Source organism: Carassius gibelio, chromosome B12 (assembly GCF_023724105.1).
Source record: "Carassius gibelio isolate Cgi1373 ecotype wild population from Czech Republic chromosome B12, carGib1.2-hapl.c, whole genome shotgun sequence".
NCBI classification, from domain to species: Eukaryota; Metazoa; Chordata; class Actinopteri; order Cypriniformes; family Cyprinidae; genus Carassius; species Carassius gibelio.
The window spans coordinates 8,945,648-8,966,766 of NC_068407.1; the positions used below are offsets into that span (position 1 = coordinate 8,945,648).

At 34.5% G+C, this 21,119-nt stretch overlaps 1 pseudogene; it reads left to right on the forward strand.

The window, feature by feature from the left end:
• The first annotated feature begins 1,443 nt into the window (after positions 1-1,443).
• On the forward strand, positions 1,444-19,540 carry LOC127969294 (2-oxoglutarate and iron-dependent oxygenase domain-containing protein 3-like; annotated as a pseudogene).
• Positions 19,541-21,119: the final 1,579 nt, after the last annotated feature.

Consider the following 21,119-nt stretch of genomic DNA (forward strand, 5'->3'; position numbering starts at 1 on the left):
CTCAATATTTTTTTTAATTCAATGTTTGGATTTATTTTTTTTACTCTGTTTTTCTGTAAATGTATACATTCACACATCCTTTGGAAAACTTATTTATATTTTCATTTATGTTCAGTGTGCACTTATAAATATTCAACAACAAAGAAGTAATTATTGTGGAAGAATGATGTTTTTAAATGAATTTTTAAAGTCCAGTGTTGATCTGAGAGCTTCCTGCATGTGACTGTGATGGATTTGTAGTGCCGATCTATAGCATTTATCATTGGCATTGAGAATTTAGTGAGACATTAAACACACAGAAAAACAACTTTATTTTATTTTTTTGTGCCTAACAATGAAAAGTGGTCCACAGCAGTCCTCTGTCCAAAGCTCATTATTGAAATCTTGCTGTAAGCAGATTTCTGTTCAAGGAAAATGACTGTTTTATATTTGTATGAGTTGGCCTGTTCACTAATTAAAGTCTTTTGGTTATATTTATTGGTTTTAAGGGAAATTATCCTTATCCCTTGTTTGTGCATGCATATAATCAGGCAATTTTCTTAGTGTGGAAGCAGGTTTGTTTTGCTATGTGTGTTTTCTTGTTGGGCATTTTCACAACAAATACTTTGGGATTGAGTGCTACATCGCAGGGAAAATATTTCATGAGAACCCAACCCAATATAATGTTTGCTGCGGTTAAAAAGTAGAAAAACCATAACCTCAGATTACTATAGCACAGATTAATATATTAAATATGTAAAATCTTAAAGCTGGAGATTTTAAGTTTCGCTTTTCAAAGGATTTAAGTATTAGTTTGTTTCTCTAGTTATAGAGATTAATGACAGCAGAGGGCAGACAGAAGTGATGGGATTAAGAATAATCACAATAAATGAATAATAAAACAAAAACAACAATTAAACAACCTAACTAGCTGGTTGGATAAAAGAGTGTATGTTTATTTTCTTCCATTCCATACTACAGTTTATTTTAATGAGCTTCTGTAATTAATTAATAATTTCGGACAGACTGGGTTTAGTGCCCTCAGCAGTTTGTGATAGAAACCTATGTATGAATATATTGAAATAAATCTTCAAATACAAGGTACAGGTTTTATAAAAATAAAACATTATACTTAATATTATAATTATTTAATGAAAACCACTAAACTCCTACTATACCCAGAAAGTAGCGCAATTGAAAATAAAATTAAGAGGTAATGATTTTTAATTTCTGAAACTTTATGAACCCACATTGACTTTCCATTACTAGGATGAATGAGTGATGCTGCTTCAGATCCTTGTTTACATGCAAAATACTCCCCACATGATGTCAGAATGGATGTATATTTAACTTTTTCATTTTCGTTCTGGCAGTCAAATGAATGGATAGAACTAAGCAATGCACAACTGACAATCCATCTCACCTGTGTTCTGTATTTATATGGTGTGTGTTGATTCAGGGGAAATGCGAAGAGACAGGCCTCTGCTTGGAGAGGTAAGTGGTGGTCACGCTGTTGCTGCTAATAGGAGTCACTTGACTGGTGAGCTGGATGTGTTTCACATGGACTGATGACTTGACACACATTGGTTTCAAGAAAGGAGACCCTCACTCAGCTTAGAGGGTTCAGAGTTGAGTGCTCTAAAGGAGTACAAGCTCTTCCCATGTAGGTTACTCATCCATGAATTGAATAATGAAACAATAATGCAGTACTGATTGGAAATTACTATTTATTTATTTATTGTTTTTGGTGGGTTTTTTTTTTTTTTTTTTTAGAAATGTTATAGGGAATTTTCAAAATTGCATGTTGATTTAAACTTATACACCTTTAAACAATGTTTTTGTAATAGTTGCATATTGAACGTAACCGCTATTTTGCTACCTTGCAAGTATTTTATGCTTTTTGAAAGTGGCATTTAAAATGAATTTATCTGTGTTGATTGTTACTTTATTAAGATTGGATGTATAAAACATGTAGCTACAATCATTATTTTATTTGAGATATTTCTATATCAAAGTGTAATTGATGTTTTGTACATTTGTTTTTTCTCTTTTGAATATTATTATCAGTTTCTTTCTTAATCTGTAAATCATTACAATTATTTTGACATCTTGCAAGTATTTTATTGATTTTAAAAGTGAAATTTAAATTATTTTATTAAATATAAATTAAGATTTTTCCTCTAAAGCACAATTATTGCCAGTAGTTTGTGGAAATATTTGACTTGGTATTGATGTAAACTACATTCTCATTTAAATGAAAAACATGTAATTTATTAGACTGATTATTAAGTCAGTTGCCTGGTTTGCTTTGTGCATGTGAAGATCATTGTGTTTATAAAACATTACATAATTTTCCCTTAACCAGAAATGTTGTACTCTACATACTAATTTAGTTTGTGCATATTGGATTTGTCTCTTTGACTGATCACTGTATGGTAATGGTTTATATTTGTGGATGGTGGGTCTAACATTTATTTTGATGCATTTAGCAGATACTTGTATGCAATGTGACTTAAAATAAGAGGAACAAAACAATTTGTCAAACAATTTTCATAGTACATAATGCCAGAATATTAAGCAAGCTAGATGATATATATATATTTTTTTTTTTTTTGAGTGTGAATGTGTGTAAATACATTGGTTAAGATGCACACAGCTTATTTTGCTGTTTGTATCTTTGTTCCAAAAACTCTTTGTAATATAACTGGGGCAAGCTTTGAACAACAATGCACTGTTGTATAAGAGGAAACCCGTTTCTAAACAACTTCCAGGAGCAGAAAGCAAATCAACACCTGTGCATTCCATCGTTCTAAATCATGAGGTTAGATAATTGGTGGGAGGCCAGATCTGTTATTGACAGTCTGAAGCCTCCCACAAAGGACTCATTACAGAACCTCACACTAGCTTCAAAAAGCTGTAGGCACCACGAACAAAGCAAGTGCTGGGATTAACAAGCGCTCCCTTGGCTCCAGTTCATCCCACTCTCTTTATGACTAGGCGTAAATAAGCTTTGGAAAAGAGAAAAAATATATTGTCCTGAAGCTAACTGTAGCTGGTTGTGGTCTTTTAAATTCCTCCAAGAATTCCTACTGGATTCTAGCAAGTGGCATGTGAATCTGTGCCAGAATGCTATATATACTGTGGAATATGATTGGATGTACAGCATTGTTGTCAACTGAACACCCCTCTTTGAATATTGCCTGACTGACAGCACCTCCTCTCTGAGAGGATGCTGGAACAAACTCCAGTCAGAATGTAGCACATTTTGCAGGGCAGGCTGCGTTGCTGAGTGTGTCATTGAATATGCAGTCTGAAGAGAGAATTTGGCTGGGGAATAGAGCCAGTTACTTTAATCACTGTCATAATTAATGAATCCATTTGAAAGTCTAATACATTCTGTCCACAGGTTGCACCCCAACAAAATGTGGCAGATCCATTTTAGACAGTGTTTGGACTTTGGAGGAAGCGCAGAAGCTTAGAAGGTACACATGCACACTGATAAACATCTTGATATATGTATTATATATATGTGTGTGTGTTTGTGTGTGTGTGTGTGTTTGCGTGACCCGGAAACACCAAAACCAGTCTTAAGTATCTTTTTTGGAATTGAGACATGGTAGCTGAATAAATAAGCTTTCCATTGACGTATGGTTTGTTAGGAAAGGACAATATTTGGCTGAGATACAACTATTTGACAAACTGAAATCTGAGGGGGCAAAAAAATCTAAATATTAAGAAAACCGCCTTTAAATTTGTCCAAATAAAGTTCTTAACTATGAATATTACAAATAAAAAATTAAGTTTTAATATATTTACTGTAGGAAATGTACTAAATATTTTCATGGAACGTGATCTTTGCTTAATATTCTAATGATTTTTGGCATAAAAGAAAAATCAATAATTTGGACCCATACAATGACTATTGCTACAAATGTACTGCAGTGACTTAAGACTGGTTTTGTGGTCCAGGGTCACACACACACACACACACACACACACACACACACACACACACACACACATATAAATGTAGTCAACATTTGAAGTGGATCAAAAAAGTTAGTCACAACTTTGGTGAAAGTTTTTTTTATTTTTTTTTTTTACATATTTTACTCTTCATAACGTTTGTGGAATACTGTCGTTTTATCATTTTGTATTATATAAATTATTAAAATAAATAATCAAGATTCTTTGATGAATAAAAACTTCCAAATTACACCATTTATTTAAAATAGAAATATTCTTTAACATTATCAATGTCTTTACTGTCATTTTTGAGTAATAAATCTATTGATTTCTGTCATCTTACCATCTCCAAATTTTGGAATGGTAGTGTACATGAATAAATACATGCATATGCTCCACTTATTTCACAAGTAAGCTGAGTGTAGCTTATCACTTCGTGGTGTAAATAAACAATTTTCAGTTCAATGCTTGCATCTGTGTTTAAAAATATAATGGCATGTTAGTCTATCACGGAAGCAGCTGCTTAAGGACACAAGAGGGCAGTACACACTATGGTTTTGACTTCAGCTAGAATTCAAACGCAAACTTCTTTTTCATTGTGTGTCTAGATGGACTGTGTTGTATGGTATGATTGAGTTTCCACAAGAAAGAGTGCGTTTGAGAAAATTAACATATGATCCGTGGTAGATTCTGGAAGCAACTGTCCTGTATTTGATGGGAACAACATGTGACATTCTCAGTGGTTGTTGAAATTGCATTTTACTTTAGTATCGGATTTAAGCTCAGCTCACCAGTTCATCACTCTGCTGCTTAATGGGAAAATACTGGAAAAGACCACTGTTGATATGTACATGTGCTGCTGAGACCTAAGTCATACTGTAAAATAAAACAAACCAGATACAGTTTAGGATGAATCTAAGGTCCAGTTTTGGTTAAAATGTTACAAATGGCATCTTAATTTGAGACAGTTAAAGGGTTAGTTCACCCAAAAATGAAAATTATGTCATTAATGACTCACCCTCATGTTGTTCCAAACCTGTAAGACCTCCGTTCATCTTCGGAACACAGTTTAAGATATTTTATATTCAATATTTTCCATTGACAATGTATGTACTGTATACTGTAGCTAATTTGATTGGTACAGCATCGAGTGGCTTGTTGAAATGTATTTTTATTATTATTTTTAAATGTTCCAAAAGGATAATTTAAGTACTTAATGATTCCTGATTTTTTTATTATTCTTGTGAAAAAAGATGTTCTTTGAAGCAGTCCCAAATCAGACTGGATAACATAATCATAAAATGTCCATGTTAGCTTGAATGCATTTGTTATTAAAATATATTTTGAAATTTATGTATTACCATTCAAAAGTTTTGGGTTGGTAAAATGAAATGCCTTTGAATGATGTCCCATGCTCACCACTACTGGTAATAAAATAACTGTTTTAATTAATATATTATAAAATGTAATTTATTATTGTGATTACAAAGCTTAATTTTCAGAAACAATTACTTAAGTCTGTAATACACTATTTGATACATAATCCTTCAGAAATAATTCTTATATGCTGATTTGGTACTCAAGAAAGAAAAATTGTCTTATTATTAATACTGAAAGCTGTTGGGCTGATTTATATTTTTTTGGAAACCACTGGACTTTTTTCAGGATGCTTTTATGAAAAGGAAAGCATTTATTTGAAAATAGAAATATTTTATCAAATATCTGTCACTTTTGATCAATTTAATGCATCCCTGCTGAATAAAAGTATGCATTTATTTAAAAAATATTTTTAACAAAAACATTTGAACGTTTACAATTTTTCACCCAAATTTGTAATTCTACATTTCATGTTACCTTACAAAAATCAAAGCATGTTTGCTTCTGGTGGCTTTTGGACCCTTATATAAAGACTAGATTACTTTTATGATTTGTTCAGTTTATTTTGACCTCATTGGATTACACAGAGAATTTCTAATGTTACATAAAATGAATTTTCAAGGTAGAAACCTAGTCTTGAGATCCTACCAGGCAAAGAGGCCTTTTATAGAGTGTGACCACTGAACTTAAAGGGATTGTAATAGAGGTTCCTGCTGTGTTTTTAAGAGGAGATCAGCCCCATCATGATGATTTATGAAGTGTGTAAAGACAGATAGCAGGGGATACCAGGTCTGAGAGGAGTCCATCTGTTGACTTTATGATGCAGCATGAATAACAACAAGCCCAGCAGTGCAGTCCAGCAATCAGGGTAGATGCAAGCCCTCAGTGGTTGTCTTTTGAGTTTATTCAAACCAGAGACACTAGGGGAAGCATTGCTTTTTGCCAAAAATTGACTTTTTCTACTTTGAATGTGTCTTTATTCCTTTTTGTTGTGTACAGGCCTCCATCCTGGATCTTCACTCTGGGGCATTGTCGATGGGGAAGCAGTTTGTGAATATCTAGATGTGAGTAGGCTATGTGGCCTCACACAGTGTCTAACAGGAAGTCATCTCCAATTGAACTTCAGCAACAGCTTCATCTATTTGGATCACAGCTCTATCAGACTTCTCAAGGTGCATTTCATTTGCACATCAAAGTGTACCCATGGGCCCGAGGAGCAGAACAGAAATCAATGGCAGCAGTGATGGAATGACTTTCTAGCTTCAGCTGTTAAAGATCATGTCTTCATCTTTTACACATGGAGATTTTTTTCCCGTGTCTTTATATGTGGTTTACACCTAGGTGCCCACACACAAGCTGGTACTGTGCTGGCAGTTAACATGTACAGCTGGCATGTGTTGGCACGCTTGCGGTGACACTTTGGTCCTCTGTGTGTGAATTTGTTTTTGCCTGTTTTTTGATATGGCAGCAGCAATTCAGTTTTTAAATGGCAGCCATCCTACAAATGTTTAAGGTAATGTGTTTTTTTTTTTTTGTTTTTTTAAATCTCTAGATATTTTAAGAATGAGATAAGGGATGTTTTTACAGAAGAAGATTTTGAACTATACAGGTAAGTGAAAAATTTGAACTAAAAATCTATAAATTCCAAATAATTCCATTCTCAAATACAGTCCAATCTTATATTTCTTTTCTTTTCTTTTCTTTTTTTAAAACAATAGTTCACACAAAAACAAAGAAAGTAAAAAATGTACTTGCCCTCAGGCCATCCAAGATGTAGAGGAATTTGTTTCTTCATCAGAACAGATGGAGGAATGTATCATTTCATCACTTACTCGCCAGTGGATCCTCTGCAGTGAAAGGGTGCCGTCAGAATGAGAGTCCAAACAGCTGATAAAAGAATCACAGTGATCCAAAAGTGATCTACAAAACTCTAGCCCATCAATTAACAACTTGTGAAGTGGAAAGCTATGTTTGTAAGAAATAAATCCATTATAAAACTCATCTCAAAATTCCCTGTTCTTCTCTCACATTAAAAGTGTTTGGATTGTTTTTACTTGTAAAACACACGTTTTCACTTTTACAATATGTTAATTGATAGATTGATACATGTGGATTATTGAGATGTTTTTAATCATCTTTTAGGACTCTGCAGAAGATCCAATGGTGAGCAAGTGTACTGCTAAATTTTTCCCAAATTAGTTCTGAGAAAAGAACAAACTCATCTACATCTTAGAGGCCAAAATTTTAGGGTAAACTATTTCTTTGCATTCAAAAAATTAAAATAATAATAATAATAATAATGTATTATTATTATTATTATTTTTAAGTGGTGGTGCTTTTTTTAATTATCCGTTTATCTGTGGCACTTTAGTTATACACAGGCATCTTTGGTCATTTTCGTTGTGGATCATGCTGTCCTTTTTAGCATTTTACACCATGAGCATTGGATTTTTAAGATGTGTCAAGTTAAAAATAGTTCTACAGTGTTGAACACAAGAATGTGTCAGGTTTACCTGATGCTTCCTTAACGATTAGTCAGCTGGTCTTTGTGGCAGCCCACCAACTAGTTGCTTTGAAAATCTGTGGTTTTATAATACCTTTTATGGATATGGAAGAATAAATGTACCACAGGCAAATGTCTACTATAATAAAGACATTTTATGTGGTATGTTTTAAACCAGCGATGTCCGTAGCCGAATTCAAAAGACAATAGCAGGGACATTTGTTCTGGACACCAAACAGATGTACCTCACCAAGCCCACCTTCTTCTCTCTCATCAACAGCACCTCTGCCAAAACCACTCATGATGAGTACTGGCACCCACATATCGATAAGGTAACACGCACATCCAAGAACACTTTAGCGCCTGATGTTTAACTCATATCCAAGGAATGTTCAATAACTCCTAATGTTTACTCTATGACCAGTGTTCTGAAACTGCCAATCACATTGGTTCCTTCAGAACATGTACCAAAAATATCTCCACGCAACAAGGGCCCAGATGTTTTGAACTAGCTTTAATAGGCCATATTATTGCAAAGCTGACATTTATAAATAAATAATGTTTCACATCAAATTAGTTCAGTGACTTGAAATAAAGCAGAACTTTAAATACTTGTCTAGAAAAGCAAATCTTTAAAGCAAAAGCAAAGGGATTTAGATATGAATAATGGAACTAGATTAATATTATTCATGATGTAACCACACATCGGCTAATTATTACAGATATGAAATTAATTGGTACTCAGCCCTAGTAACTGGTGTATGAGAGATCCCCACAGCCCAGTGGTGCACGCTTCATGAACCAGTTATAGAATTTTATAATAATAATTAAATTTGATTTTAAATTGGCCAATATACATGTACACTGACTTTTATTGCCACACAGACATGGCTTTAATGTGTTTATACAGGAATCCCAATCACAGGAAACAATGAATCACATGCTTGAATGTGGATCTATTGGTTTGCAGATCAATGACGATTTATGTGACGTTTCCACTAACTTGTCACATTAACAAAAAATATTTCAGCATAAGATTGGAAAAATAAAAAGTATTATTTAAGAGTGGGCTAAATTGCCCAAAATAACACAGCTGTCTGTCTTAATCAAATACAATTACACATATGCATGCTTAACGAGCCCCAGGAGGGGCCCAAGACTTTTAGTATGCCACTGGACCATATGGTTTAAACATATTTGAGGCTATTCTCTGAATTTCTCATGCATTAGAGATGAAAATGCTCAGCAATGTTTGCATCCAAAACAATATTTTGTGCAGCACAGTTGGGTCCAGAACTCTTTATTTGGCCAAGCCTAAAGTCGTTTTTATCACAACATTGCCTTTAAAAGACATTATTTATTTTTGAAACAAAGCGTAATGTTCCTGCTTCACTTTTGAGCTGTTGAAATGAGGTCTTGAGGGGATCTAAAAACCAGTTCAAGTTCATTTGTGTCTGGTTTTAGAAATGCAACTTTGATCTCCGAGTAGGTTGTGCATTTATGAATGTGGCCATCAGCGTGATCACTGCTTACACTGAAGATGACTTGCTTTGTGTTTTGAATTTCTTCATGTTGCATGAGAGGCAAACAGATAAACAGATTATCCAAAGGTCATTGAAGCTGCACCTATTGGTTTGTTTTTTAAACGTAATTATCCACATTGCATCATAATCTGTCATTTGCTTATACAGTTTACAATTCACTTGAATCAGTTCGTGTTTAGACAGAAATGCATCACGGCATATTGATGATGTGCTGTGCTGGTCGGGTTTGTCCTTGTGGGATGTGGGATACTATTTTGGCATTGCTAGAGTAATAAAAACAAATAAGTGCTTCTAATGCTGAATGTGTTCCCTCTGCGGTAGGTGTGTGGAATATTCTTCATTAATCCGTCTCTGAAAAACCACTGGAAATAACGTGTGGCCACCAGAAGACTGCCAGTCTCAAACTCTAGATTTGATTAAAGTAGTTAAAAGTGTGATCCGACATGCTGAGAAGTGACGCCTGTGTGGTTTGGGATCACTAAAGAGATTCCCCTCATAAAGCAGGGCAGAGTTTAAAGTCCCAAGGACGCTGTTAAATGCTACCACTGTTTTTCGTTAAGCCAGGAAATCTTAGGTTTTACTCTAGGGTTTTTTTGTGTGTGGAGATTTTCTACATTAGAGATTAGTTTGATGTGTTAGCTCTTAACACATCAAGAGATCATGATCAGTTTTGTTCACCCTGTTTCCCTCGAGTACAAAATTAAAATTCCAGCAAGATTAATTATAAAAACCTCCTAATTAGTATTTTAGGCTCATGCTGATTGTTTGAGGTTTTAAGGAGAAGAAATGTTCATGTTCTTTTAAAATGTACACATTTTTCTAACAGGAGACTTATGGATTCTTTGACTACATGTCTTTGCTCTACTTGTCTGATTATGGGTAGGAGTTCAGTGGTGGACGGTTTATCTTCATGGACCACAGTAGCAACAGGACGGTGGAGCCATGCGCTGGGAAATACAGTACAAACTATCTCACACACTCATTGTACAACCACTACTAAAACAGAATAACTTGGATCCTTCCATTTTGTCTAATTTTAGACCTATATCTAAACTCCCCTTTTTATCGAAAGTCTTGGAGAGAGTTGTTTTAATCAACTTCAGTCATTTATCGATGAATTTAGTATTTATTTTCAGTCTGGTTTTAAGCCCAGTGAAAGTACAGAAACTTCTCTTTTAACAGTTTCTAATGACCATCTTTTAACTGTGGACTTTGGTAACTCTGCTGTTTTAGTCCTTTTGGATTTGACTGCGGCCTTTGATACGGTCAACCATTCTTTTCTTTTATCTAGACTTGAACAGTGTGTCGGCATTAAGGGCAGCCCCTAAATGATTTCAATCATATTTGACAGACAGAAGCTTTTCTGTTCACCTTGGTGAATTTTCGTCATCTGCTGCCCCACTTTTTTTGTGGCGTCCCCCAAGGGTCAGTATTGGGCCCTATGTTGTTTTCTTTGTAGATGCTGTACTTGGGGTATATTTTTAGAAAGCATGATATCATCTTCCACTGTTATGCAGATGATGTACAGATTTATTTACCTGTCAAAACTAATGACAAATCTTCATTTCTGTCATTACTTAAATGCCTGAGAGATGTAAAAATATATTTAGATCAGAACTTTCTTTGTCTTAATAAAAATAAGACTGAGATTGTTGTGTTTGGTCATCCTAGGGATTTAAGTGCTTGTGTAGATGCACTTGGTAATTTAGGTTATATGTTCATCCATTTACCAAGAATCTCAGTGTGATTTTTGACAGTGCTTTTAAATTTGAAAAACAGACTAGTTCTGTTGTAAAAGCTAGTTTCTTTCAATGAGACTGTTGGCTAAAGTCAAGACCTACCTGCCACGTAAGGAGTTTGAAAGTATAATTCATGCTTTTATAACATCTAGACTAGACTACTGTAACTCTTTATATATTGGTCTGGATAAGTCATCTCTTCAACACTCACAGTTAGTTCAAAATGCAGCAGCTCGGCTTTTAACTGGGACTAAAAAGCATGAGCACATTATCCCTGTCTTAGCTTGACTACACTGGCTTCCTGTCTGCTTCAGGATTGATTTCAGGATTTTATTGTTTGTTTTTAAGATTTTAAATGGGTTGGCGCGTGTGTATTTATCAGAGCTTTTACATGTCCATGCTCCCGTTACAGCACTGAAGTCATTCAATCAGGTGCTCCCCAATGTTCCAAGAACCAGGTTAAAAAATAAAGGTGACCAAGCTTTTTCATTGGTGGCACCTACTTTGTGGGATAGTTTACTCGTACACATAAGAACTGCTCAGACTGTTGGAATTCTTAAGTCATTACTTAAGACACACCTTTATTCCTTGGTTTTTATTTCGAGCTGAACTGTGGCATTGTGATGTTTTACTGTATTTGTCTTATTTGTGTGTGATTTTTTATTTTTATTTTCTAGACATTGTTAAACACTTTGGTCAACCATGCTTGTTTTTAAATGTGCTATATAAATACATTGAACTGAACTGAACTGTATATATATATATATATATATATATATATATATATATATATATATATATATATATATATATATATATATATATATATATATATATAACACAAAAGTAATGCAGTGTGTTCGAGCATGATAAGGTTTTAATTAGGGCTGTAAGTTAAAGATAAAACCAAACTAATGTGATTAATTAAATATGCTAATTAATCAGCATGGTAAATTGGAGTAAAATGCAGATTATTGGCTTGATTAAATGTTCGTTTTTTTAACTTATCTTTTATAAAATAATTATTTGTACATATTTTTGCATTTTACAAAGAAAAATTATGTTTCAAATAATTGCTGAACTTTTGAACTTTCTATTAATCGAGGAATCCTTAAAAAAAGAAGCACAGCTGTTTATATCATTGATGATAAGAAATTTTAATTTATCACTTTCAAAAATTGACAATTTTTGATTTAATAATAACATGTTAAAACCTTCTTGTTGGATTCACCCCTAATGCCCAGTTTTATTCATTTATATGCTCCCAAGTATTCAAATGACCTCTTGCAAGACATGTTGTTATGTCTGCTTAAATTAAGATCAGTCATGCTCTGCCTGGTATCTGTGCCTAATGCAGAAAATAATGTGCAAAATAGAATGACAGATTGATTGTTTTGTATAACGTGTGTAACGTTTCCATGCTTTGTATTCTGTTGGGAAGGAAAATGCATCTCAATTAGCAAGAAGTGTACCTACTGTAGAAAGACACAAGGGATAAGTACTAAAAGCAGTTAATTTTTCATGAAGATGGATTGCAGGTAGAGTGTATAAACTTTATGAGGTTAGTAATTGGTACCACTGAGGTTCTTTCACACACCGGAGTCAATTTAAAGAATCAGGCAAGTGGTTCAGCGGTTGCATTGAAGTGCAAAAGCATTAGCATTAATTATCACTTTTTCTTTTGTATATCCCCATGCAGTAACATGGGATTTTGTTAAGACTCTCTCCTGTATTGCACCGATTACAGCCACACTCCAAATGCTCTTTATGACTTGTTTTGCATACCTGCTTCATGGAATAATTGTTTTGTTTTCTCAGCCTGGCATTTTGATAATGTCCCCAACTCCCCATGATGATGTGATCCATGAAGAGCTGCCTGATTATTTGGTTTGCACGGAAAAGCTGGCTCATGCATGTGAATTCATTTACCTTTCAGCTCTTTATTAGGCTCTGTCACTTTTGAGTTGATAATGTCTGCTATTTTCCAACTCGGTTAAGGTGCACTCGGATAAAGTGGCGTTCTATCATACAATGATGATAGAAACTGTCAGGCTCCTTTCTTACAAAATCTTCGCCCACATGATGAGAGGTGTTTTGCCATGTAGATAACTTTTCATCATGTAGTGGTCTATGAACCCATTAAAGAGCGATGGCAGGTGTCTGTAAAATATGCTTTTGTATGTATGTGTATAGACATAAAGACATAAAAAATATCTATTGATACATTGATTCATTTTATGTAAACATTAAGAAATGATGATAGTGTCTACAGGTGCATCTCAATAAATTAGAATATTGTGGGAAAGTTCATTTATTTGAGTAATTCAACTCATATTGTAAAAAAAATTGTGTGTTAAATAAATTCAGTGCACACAGACTGAAGTAGTTTGAATCTTTGGTTCTTTTAATTGTGATGATTTTGGCTCATATTTAACAAAAACCCACCAATTCACTATCTCAACAAATTAGAATATGGTGACATGCCATTCAGCTAATCAACTCAAAACACCTGCAAAGATATTCCTCTTGTTAAGCCACTCCTGAACCATAGACAACATCAGAGGCGTCTTACCTGGGCTAAGGAGAAGAAGAACTGGACTGTTGCCATTGGTCCTAAGTCCTCTTTTCAGATGAGAGCAAGTTTTATATTTCATATGGAAACCAAGGTCCTAGAGTCTGGAGGTAGGGTTAAGAAGCTCATAGCCCAAGTTGCTTGAAGTCTAGTGTTAAGTTTCCACAGTCTGTGATGATTTGGGGTGCAATGTCTTCTGCTGGTGTTGGTCCATTGTGTTTTTTGAAAACCAAAGTCTCTGCACCTGTTTACCAAGAAATTTTGGAGCACTTCATGGTTCCTTCTGCTGACAAGCTTTTTGATGATGCTGATTTCATTTTCCAGCAGGATTTAGCACCTGCCCACACGGCCAAAAGCACCATAAGTTGGTTAAATGACCATGGTGTTGGTGTGCTTGACTGGCCAGCAACCTCAACAGACCTTAACCCCGTCGAGAATTTATGGGGTATTGTCAACAGGAAAATGAGAAACAAGAGACCAAACAATGCAGATGAGCTGAAGGGCACTATCAAAGAAACATGGGCTTCCATACCACCTCAGCAGTGCCACAAACTGATCACCTCCATGCCACGCCGAATTGAGGCAGTAATTAAAACAAAAGAAACCCCTACCAAGTATTGAGTATATGTACAGTAAAGGAACATACTTTCCAGAAGGCCAACAATTCACTAAAAAATGTTGTATTATGAAGTATTCTAATTTGAGATTTTTGTTAAATGTGAGCCAAAAATCCTCACAATTAAAAGAACCAAGAGACTTAAACTACTTCAGTCTGTGTGCAATTTATTTATTATAAAAGTTTTACAATTTGAGTTGAATTACTGAAATGAACTTTTCCATGACATTCTAATTTATTGAGATGCACCTGTATGTTTATATATATATATATATATATATATATATATAGACACACACACAGAGTTAAATATAATTAATGATTTGTACATAAATTTATTAGTTTTTACATATTAGATATATCTTGAGTATTAATAATAACAATGCACACACACACACATATATCTATTCATTATTATTATTATTAATATATAATATATAAAAACATTAATAATTGTATTTATGAATCTTTGTTATACACACACACACACACACACACACACACACATATATATATATATATATATATATATATATATATATATATATATATATATATATATATATATATATATATATATATATTTATTTATTTATATTTATATTATTAAAGTTATTTTGATTTGGATTTTTTTAGCATCAGTGCCACTTCCAAAAATGCATTATTCATCAGACCTCAATGTTTGCAGCTCTGGATTTCTCTCTCCCGTCGTGCCCCGTCTCCAGCTAGGGTGATGAGTTTTGAATGTCTCCTTCCAGTTTGAAATGAATTAGGATACATTGTGTTGGATGTAGCAGCTGGAACGTGTTCCGGTTCACTGTGTTGCAGAAGCAGTGCTCTGTCTGTGTGTTGATTATCCATCAGGTGTGGCTGATGAGCCCTGATCTTCGCTGAGGTAATTATTAGTCTGATGGATAACTCTGTCGAACAGGCTATGATTATAACTAGACTGACAATCAACCTCCCTCTTTTATGATGGATCCAAGCAGGAGAGATATTGGCCTGTTGAGACACACAGCACTAAACACAGGGGAGACGGCCAGAAGTGAGATGAGAAAAGGGACGGGGTCTGCACAGACATAAGAAGAGTGTGAAAAATGACGTGGTATGTTAGAAGATTAGTTCGGGAGGGGGAAAGCACTTTAGTTTTGTCACACTGGGAAAATTGACGCCTGGCGCTGGATGAACCCTCTGGGATCACAGCTGCATCTACTGATTTGAGAGTCACAGAGGTGCAACGTGCTCTTAGCCAGCAAGAGCCTCATACAGTTAGAACCAGATGAGGAGTTTAAATGAGGCAACAGGTGCATTTTTATTGTCAGGTGGAAAAACAAAAGCCTGTATTTTCGACTGAGTTCATTTCTGTGATGGCAGATGAAAAGAAATCTGTGCAGTTCTGAAATTTGATATGCAGATTTTATATGTATAAGGACACTTTTTAAAAGCAGAAGACCTTGAAGTGGTAAAATGCCTGTAGCTGTCTGCCATGTCTTTACGGCATGCATATAAAGGGTTTCTCATATGCATTTTTTATTTATTTATTTTTCTGCATTTAATGAAAGTCCGTTCATTGGTGGTCAAAATATGCCAGAAAATAACAATTGCGAATGTTGGGGGCTTTTTTAAAATTGTGTTGGCATTTGCAACCTTGCACAACACTAAATTATGCTAAAACTAGACTAGCTTACTTGTTGTCAAAGGCATAGTTCACCCAAAAATGTTAAATTCTGTGGATGCTGCTTTACAAGGTGCTCAATTTACGTGTTGTTACTTGTGGTAACTATGACAAATGTAAAAAAAAAAAAAAAAAACACCTTGCGGAATTAGATTTTGGATCACAAAATTTCCAACAGAGCACTTCTCTCTATCTGTGCACGCGCCCGCCTAAACATGAGCTTCACGTTTTATAAGCACATTGATTCACAGACTGGATCATATTCAGCTTTTTTTTTCTATTGACAAGGGGAATGTTTCCTTGTAACTTTATTTATACTCTTAATATTATTTTCACTTCTGATTAAACTCCTCTCCATGGAAACATTATCAAATCATATCATTAGGAACTCTGAAATAATAGCCATTTTATTGTTTCGCAGTGAACCAAGTTACGTGACAACATGCTGGCAAACTCTGTGCTCTTCTCTGAGCCTTTCATCTTAATCAGTCAATTAATTAGCATTTCTAAAGAATTGAACCCTATGCCAGTTTCTCTTGTGCATGATATCGTTCCTCTCATAATTTCCATGCAAACACTTTAATCAGGATTTAAAATTCCCCAGCCTAATGCTCCAGATGTCCTTAGGCATTTTTTCATCTTGCAGGTTTTATGGTATTATACACTTTCCTCCAGCAATGTGATGCAGTTCGTTTTTTACACATCCATACTGATCCTAATGTGTCATCTTCTCAAACGCACAGTAATATTGTAATATTTTAATGATATTCAGTGGAACTTCCACAATCAGAATTGGTCAGCAAGGCCAGAATGAGGCAGACACAGCAGAGGTAATTTGCATAAATATCCTGTTTATCAAATGTCTCCTTATGCATCTTCAGTTCAAGTGTACAGGATTACACTTGGCTAATTAGCATGGAGGCAGCATGCAGTTTCAAATCACTTATTTCCAGCTTTAACCTGCATAGGTCACTGTGAAATCTAACATTTAATGGAGGAATTTTTTTGTTGCTGAAAATATCTAGTCTAAATTTTGTTTTTCCTTTGGTTGAATCATACCATCAGAACATAATTTACTCAATCTAAAAATTCATTTAAATGGTTTGTTTCTAGAATCAACAATGAGGACAGAACAGACATATTGTCATATTATTGTTGGTAATCATTGTCATAAATGCTATAGACAAACTAATGATAAAAAAAAAAAAAAACTAAAGATTTAAAGATTTCTTTTAACAATGATGATAGGTTAATGGTTTCATTTGACGATTATTTTAGCCATCAACAAATTATTGGAGGTTTTCATTAATAAATACATTTCAAACAAAAATAATTAGATAGGGCTTAAATAAATTTCATTTTTCTGTATCAAACCCTGTCACAATATTGTCATATTAAATAAATGTGTTGTTAATAAAATACAGTATATTGCTGTGTTCTGTGCAAGAATCATTAAGGACTTTTTTTAAATAAATGTAACTGGTTCCAAGTTCATTATGAATTAATATAAAAAATCCTTATCCTTATTTTCTTTCTATCTCTTAGTTATGTAACTGTTCGCCTGATTACATGTTTTCTGAAAATGGGTAATAATAAATGAATGTATTTAAATTGTAATATCAAGCACATTAAGCACTGTTAATGAAAAGACTTGAGATTTTGGGGTATTGCAAACAATATTCAAATTTGGGGAAACGTGGGGAAGTCGTGGCCTAATGGTTAGAGGGTTGGACTCCCAATCGAAGGGTTGTGGGTTCTAGTCTCGGGCCGGACGGAATTGTGGGTGGGGGTAGTGCATGAACAGCTCTCTCTCCACCTTCAATACCATGACTTAGGTGCCCTTGAGCAAGGCATCTAACCCCCAACTGCTCCCCGGGCGCCGCAGCATTAATGGCTGCCCACTGCTCCGGGTGTGTGCTCACAGTGTGTGTGTTTGTGTTCACTGCTCTGTGTGTGTGTATTTCGGATGGGTTAAATGCAGAGCACAAATTCTGAGTATGGTTCACCATACTTGGCTGAATGTCACTTCACTTTCAATTTGCATAGGTGTAAATTAATGTTTTAATATTTAGTCATAGTCTTTGTTTTTCTTTTTTAAGCAGGGGCATTATGTAAAATAGCTTTGTAAGCCATGCATAGTTTCCCCATAATACTGTTTTTATAAACAGCACATTGAGAAAACTAATTTGCTCTTTTAAGGCACTCCTGTGTTGAATAGTGCATTACAAAATCATACTTTGTTGACATTCCTAAATCACAGAGCATATTTCTGCTAGCCGTTTTCTCTGCTTTAACATGTATTGCGTTATCCCTTCCTTCTGTTTTCTTTACACAGTTCTAATTGCATTGCCTAGCACTTATGATTACCCCAAGCTTTCCTCCAGCTTGAAGGATCTATGTTGCATTATGGATATTCCACCAGCAGTGCAGTCCAACATACAGCATTTATTCAAAGAATTTTACATTTCCACTTCTGAAAGTCAGCTTTTCAAAGAAACATGGACATTTAATGAGATTCAGTACAACTTTCATGATCAAGAATGGTCTACAAAGGTCAGTACCAGGATGACATAATGGTGGTAATTTACATAAATTTAAAATTTAGCAAAGGTCTTGCTTCTTAAAATGAAATCAGCAGTCCAACCAAGTAAAATTAGGACATTAAAGTAATTATCCCACCACTGACTTGCATTTTTAGAGATGCTTTGGAACCACTTTTCACCAACATTCAGATTTACTGCACGCTGTTTACCATTAAATACGACAACTTTAAACACAAACATTTATCTTCAGATACAGCTTAAAATTACATTTTAAACTGCCAATCATGAGGAGCAAAAAAATAAAATAAAATAATAATCCTTACGATCTGAACATTGTTGATTGACTTTATGAATACTTTATTTCAGCATATCACTTCAACCTTTCTCCTGTTTCTCTCTGTCAACACCCATCTTCTTTCATCTCCTGCAGGTCGGGTGTCATTCTTCTCATCCGGTTCTGAGAACCTCCATCATGTAGAGAAGGTCACTTGGGGTACGCGATATGCCATAGCGGTGTCTTTCTAGTGTGACCCTGGTTATGCCATTGATAACCCCTCTCTGCTGTAGGATCCACCCAGCTCGGATGAATGACAGGAACCCTAGGGCGAACACACAGGAAAATACTGAAGGAACAGTTGGGTTCATGGCATAAAAAAACTCTTATTGTCACATTAGAAAATTTTTTGGGATTTTATTTGCCTAGTTGGGTTTTGTTGGGATTTTTTATTTTTATGCTGCTTTGTATTTTCAGGAGATTTACTTGAATTGCCATCATTTTGAAGATATGTTTCTTTACAGTTGAATTATCTCTTTCCTGGCTGTGCTTCACTCTTTAAAATCTTTTATATTTTATATAGCTAAATCACTGTCTAGACAGGACACACAAGTGAGATGAGAGAACGGTTGTATGTAATGAAAACAAGGAGCTGGAAGATATTTCTGTTTAGGTCACCACCTGAAAAATGCTCTTTGTAGAATTGCTTTCAAAAACTACTTATGCTACTAATGAAACATCAATGCTTCCGATACCCAAAGAATATTTAATTCCGGCAGCAATGTTTTCCTACTTGTGTGAAAGTTTTAAAAGGAAACCTTTTTGATATTTACATTTACATTTCTGCATTTAGCAGACGATTTTATCCAAGGCGACTTAGAGTGCATTCAGGCTATACATTTTTTTTAATCATGATATCTTTGATAAAAGAGTGTTATGATATTCAACCTAAAGGAGACAGAAGTAAAGTTTAATTTGTATGTCTTTTATTCTAAGGTCTCTTTAACTGTCCAGTGCCAAGTGTGAAATTTTGTTTTGCGTGTCTGATGAGTTTTTGGAAAAACATTCCCTCCTTCGATGGTGTTGCATTTAATTACACTGACATTATGTGGTGAAAGTAAGTTCAGCCAGTCACAACACATTCGTTTTTTGACACCTTATTTTGAGATGTAACCGCTAATTGGCTTCTCTGTTTACAGACCCACAGCCCAAAACTGAGTGCTCTCTCCATTGTGTGAGTTGAAGTGAGATAATTTCTCTCATGTAAAGCATGGGCAACCATCACTTATACATTTAATGTTAGTTATTCAAATGCATGCATCAGCTTTAGTATAATCGGAAGATAAGTATGTTTACTATCTACTCATATGTGATGATTCATGAATTTTGGCACAAATTTTCAGTTCCTGTTGCATCACGAATAGCTTAATTGGAAATCTCTCTTGGTCTGTAATGTTCCTTTTCCAGCTGCTAATTCATTCATGCTTTAGCTGCTACAAGGCTGAATATTTCAGGTTTATGCAAATCAAATAGGTTTGACAACAGCAATCAGAGTTTTGTGTCTCAGGGTAGATCACCTCAGTTACTAGGCTGAACTGTTGATTTATTGCCACTGTATATGATAGACTGCAATACGATCCTTCCACATCCTGTGGAGTTGCTTATTTATCTCTGATGAGCTGTGTTGGCTAGAGATGATGGAGTTGGATGTGTTGGTTATGCGCCATGTGCTTGTTTTGAAAAATGAGGTGGATTTTTGCTCCTTTTCAAAAGTATGGGGTCAGTAAGATTTGTATTTTTAAATTAAACTTATATTATGATATAATTGCAATTTTAATTAACTGTTTTCTTTTTTAATATATAATAAAATATAGTGTATTATATGATGCCAAAGCTGAATGTTGCATCAATGTTGAACAGTTGTATATTTTTTTGGTCAGGATTCCTTGAATAAGAAAGTTATAATGACAAGCACTTATTTAAAAATAAATAATTCTACAATGTAAAAGTACTACCTCAGAAATAATCTTACTGACTAGTTACGGTACATTTACATAAGATTAGGAGTATCTTACAGAATGTGCTGGTTTGACGTACATTAGTCCTCTTTTAACTATGATTTTGCAATCCTTTTAAGATCTTAATCTCATTACAATCTTAAATGTGTTATCTAGTCCAAAAGATTAATATTTGCCTGGTTACTGGCAGCGGCTTCAATGTTTTAGACTGGATTATAAATGCACAGCTGATAAGTACAGCTTTTGGAAGAGAGGTTTAGCCAGTGGGTGTTGTGGTTTTGAAGAACAGATGTTGCTAATTAAATGATACAAC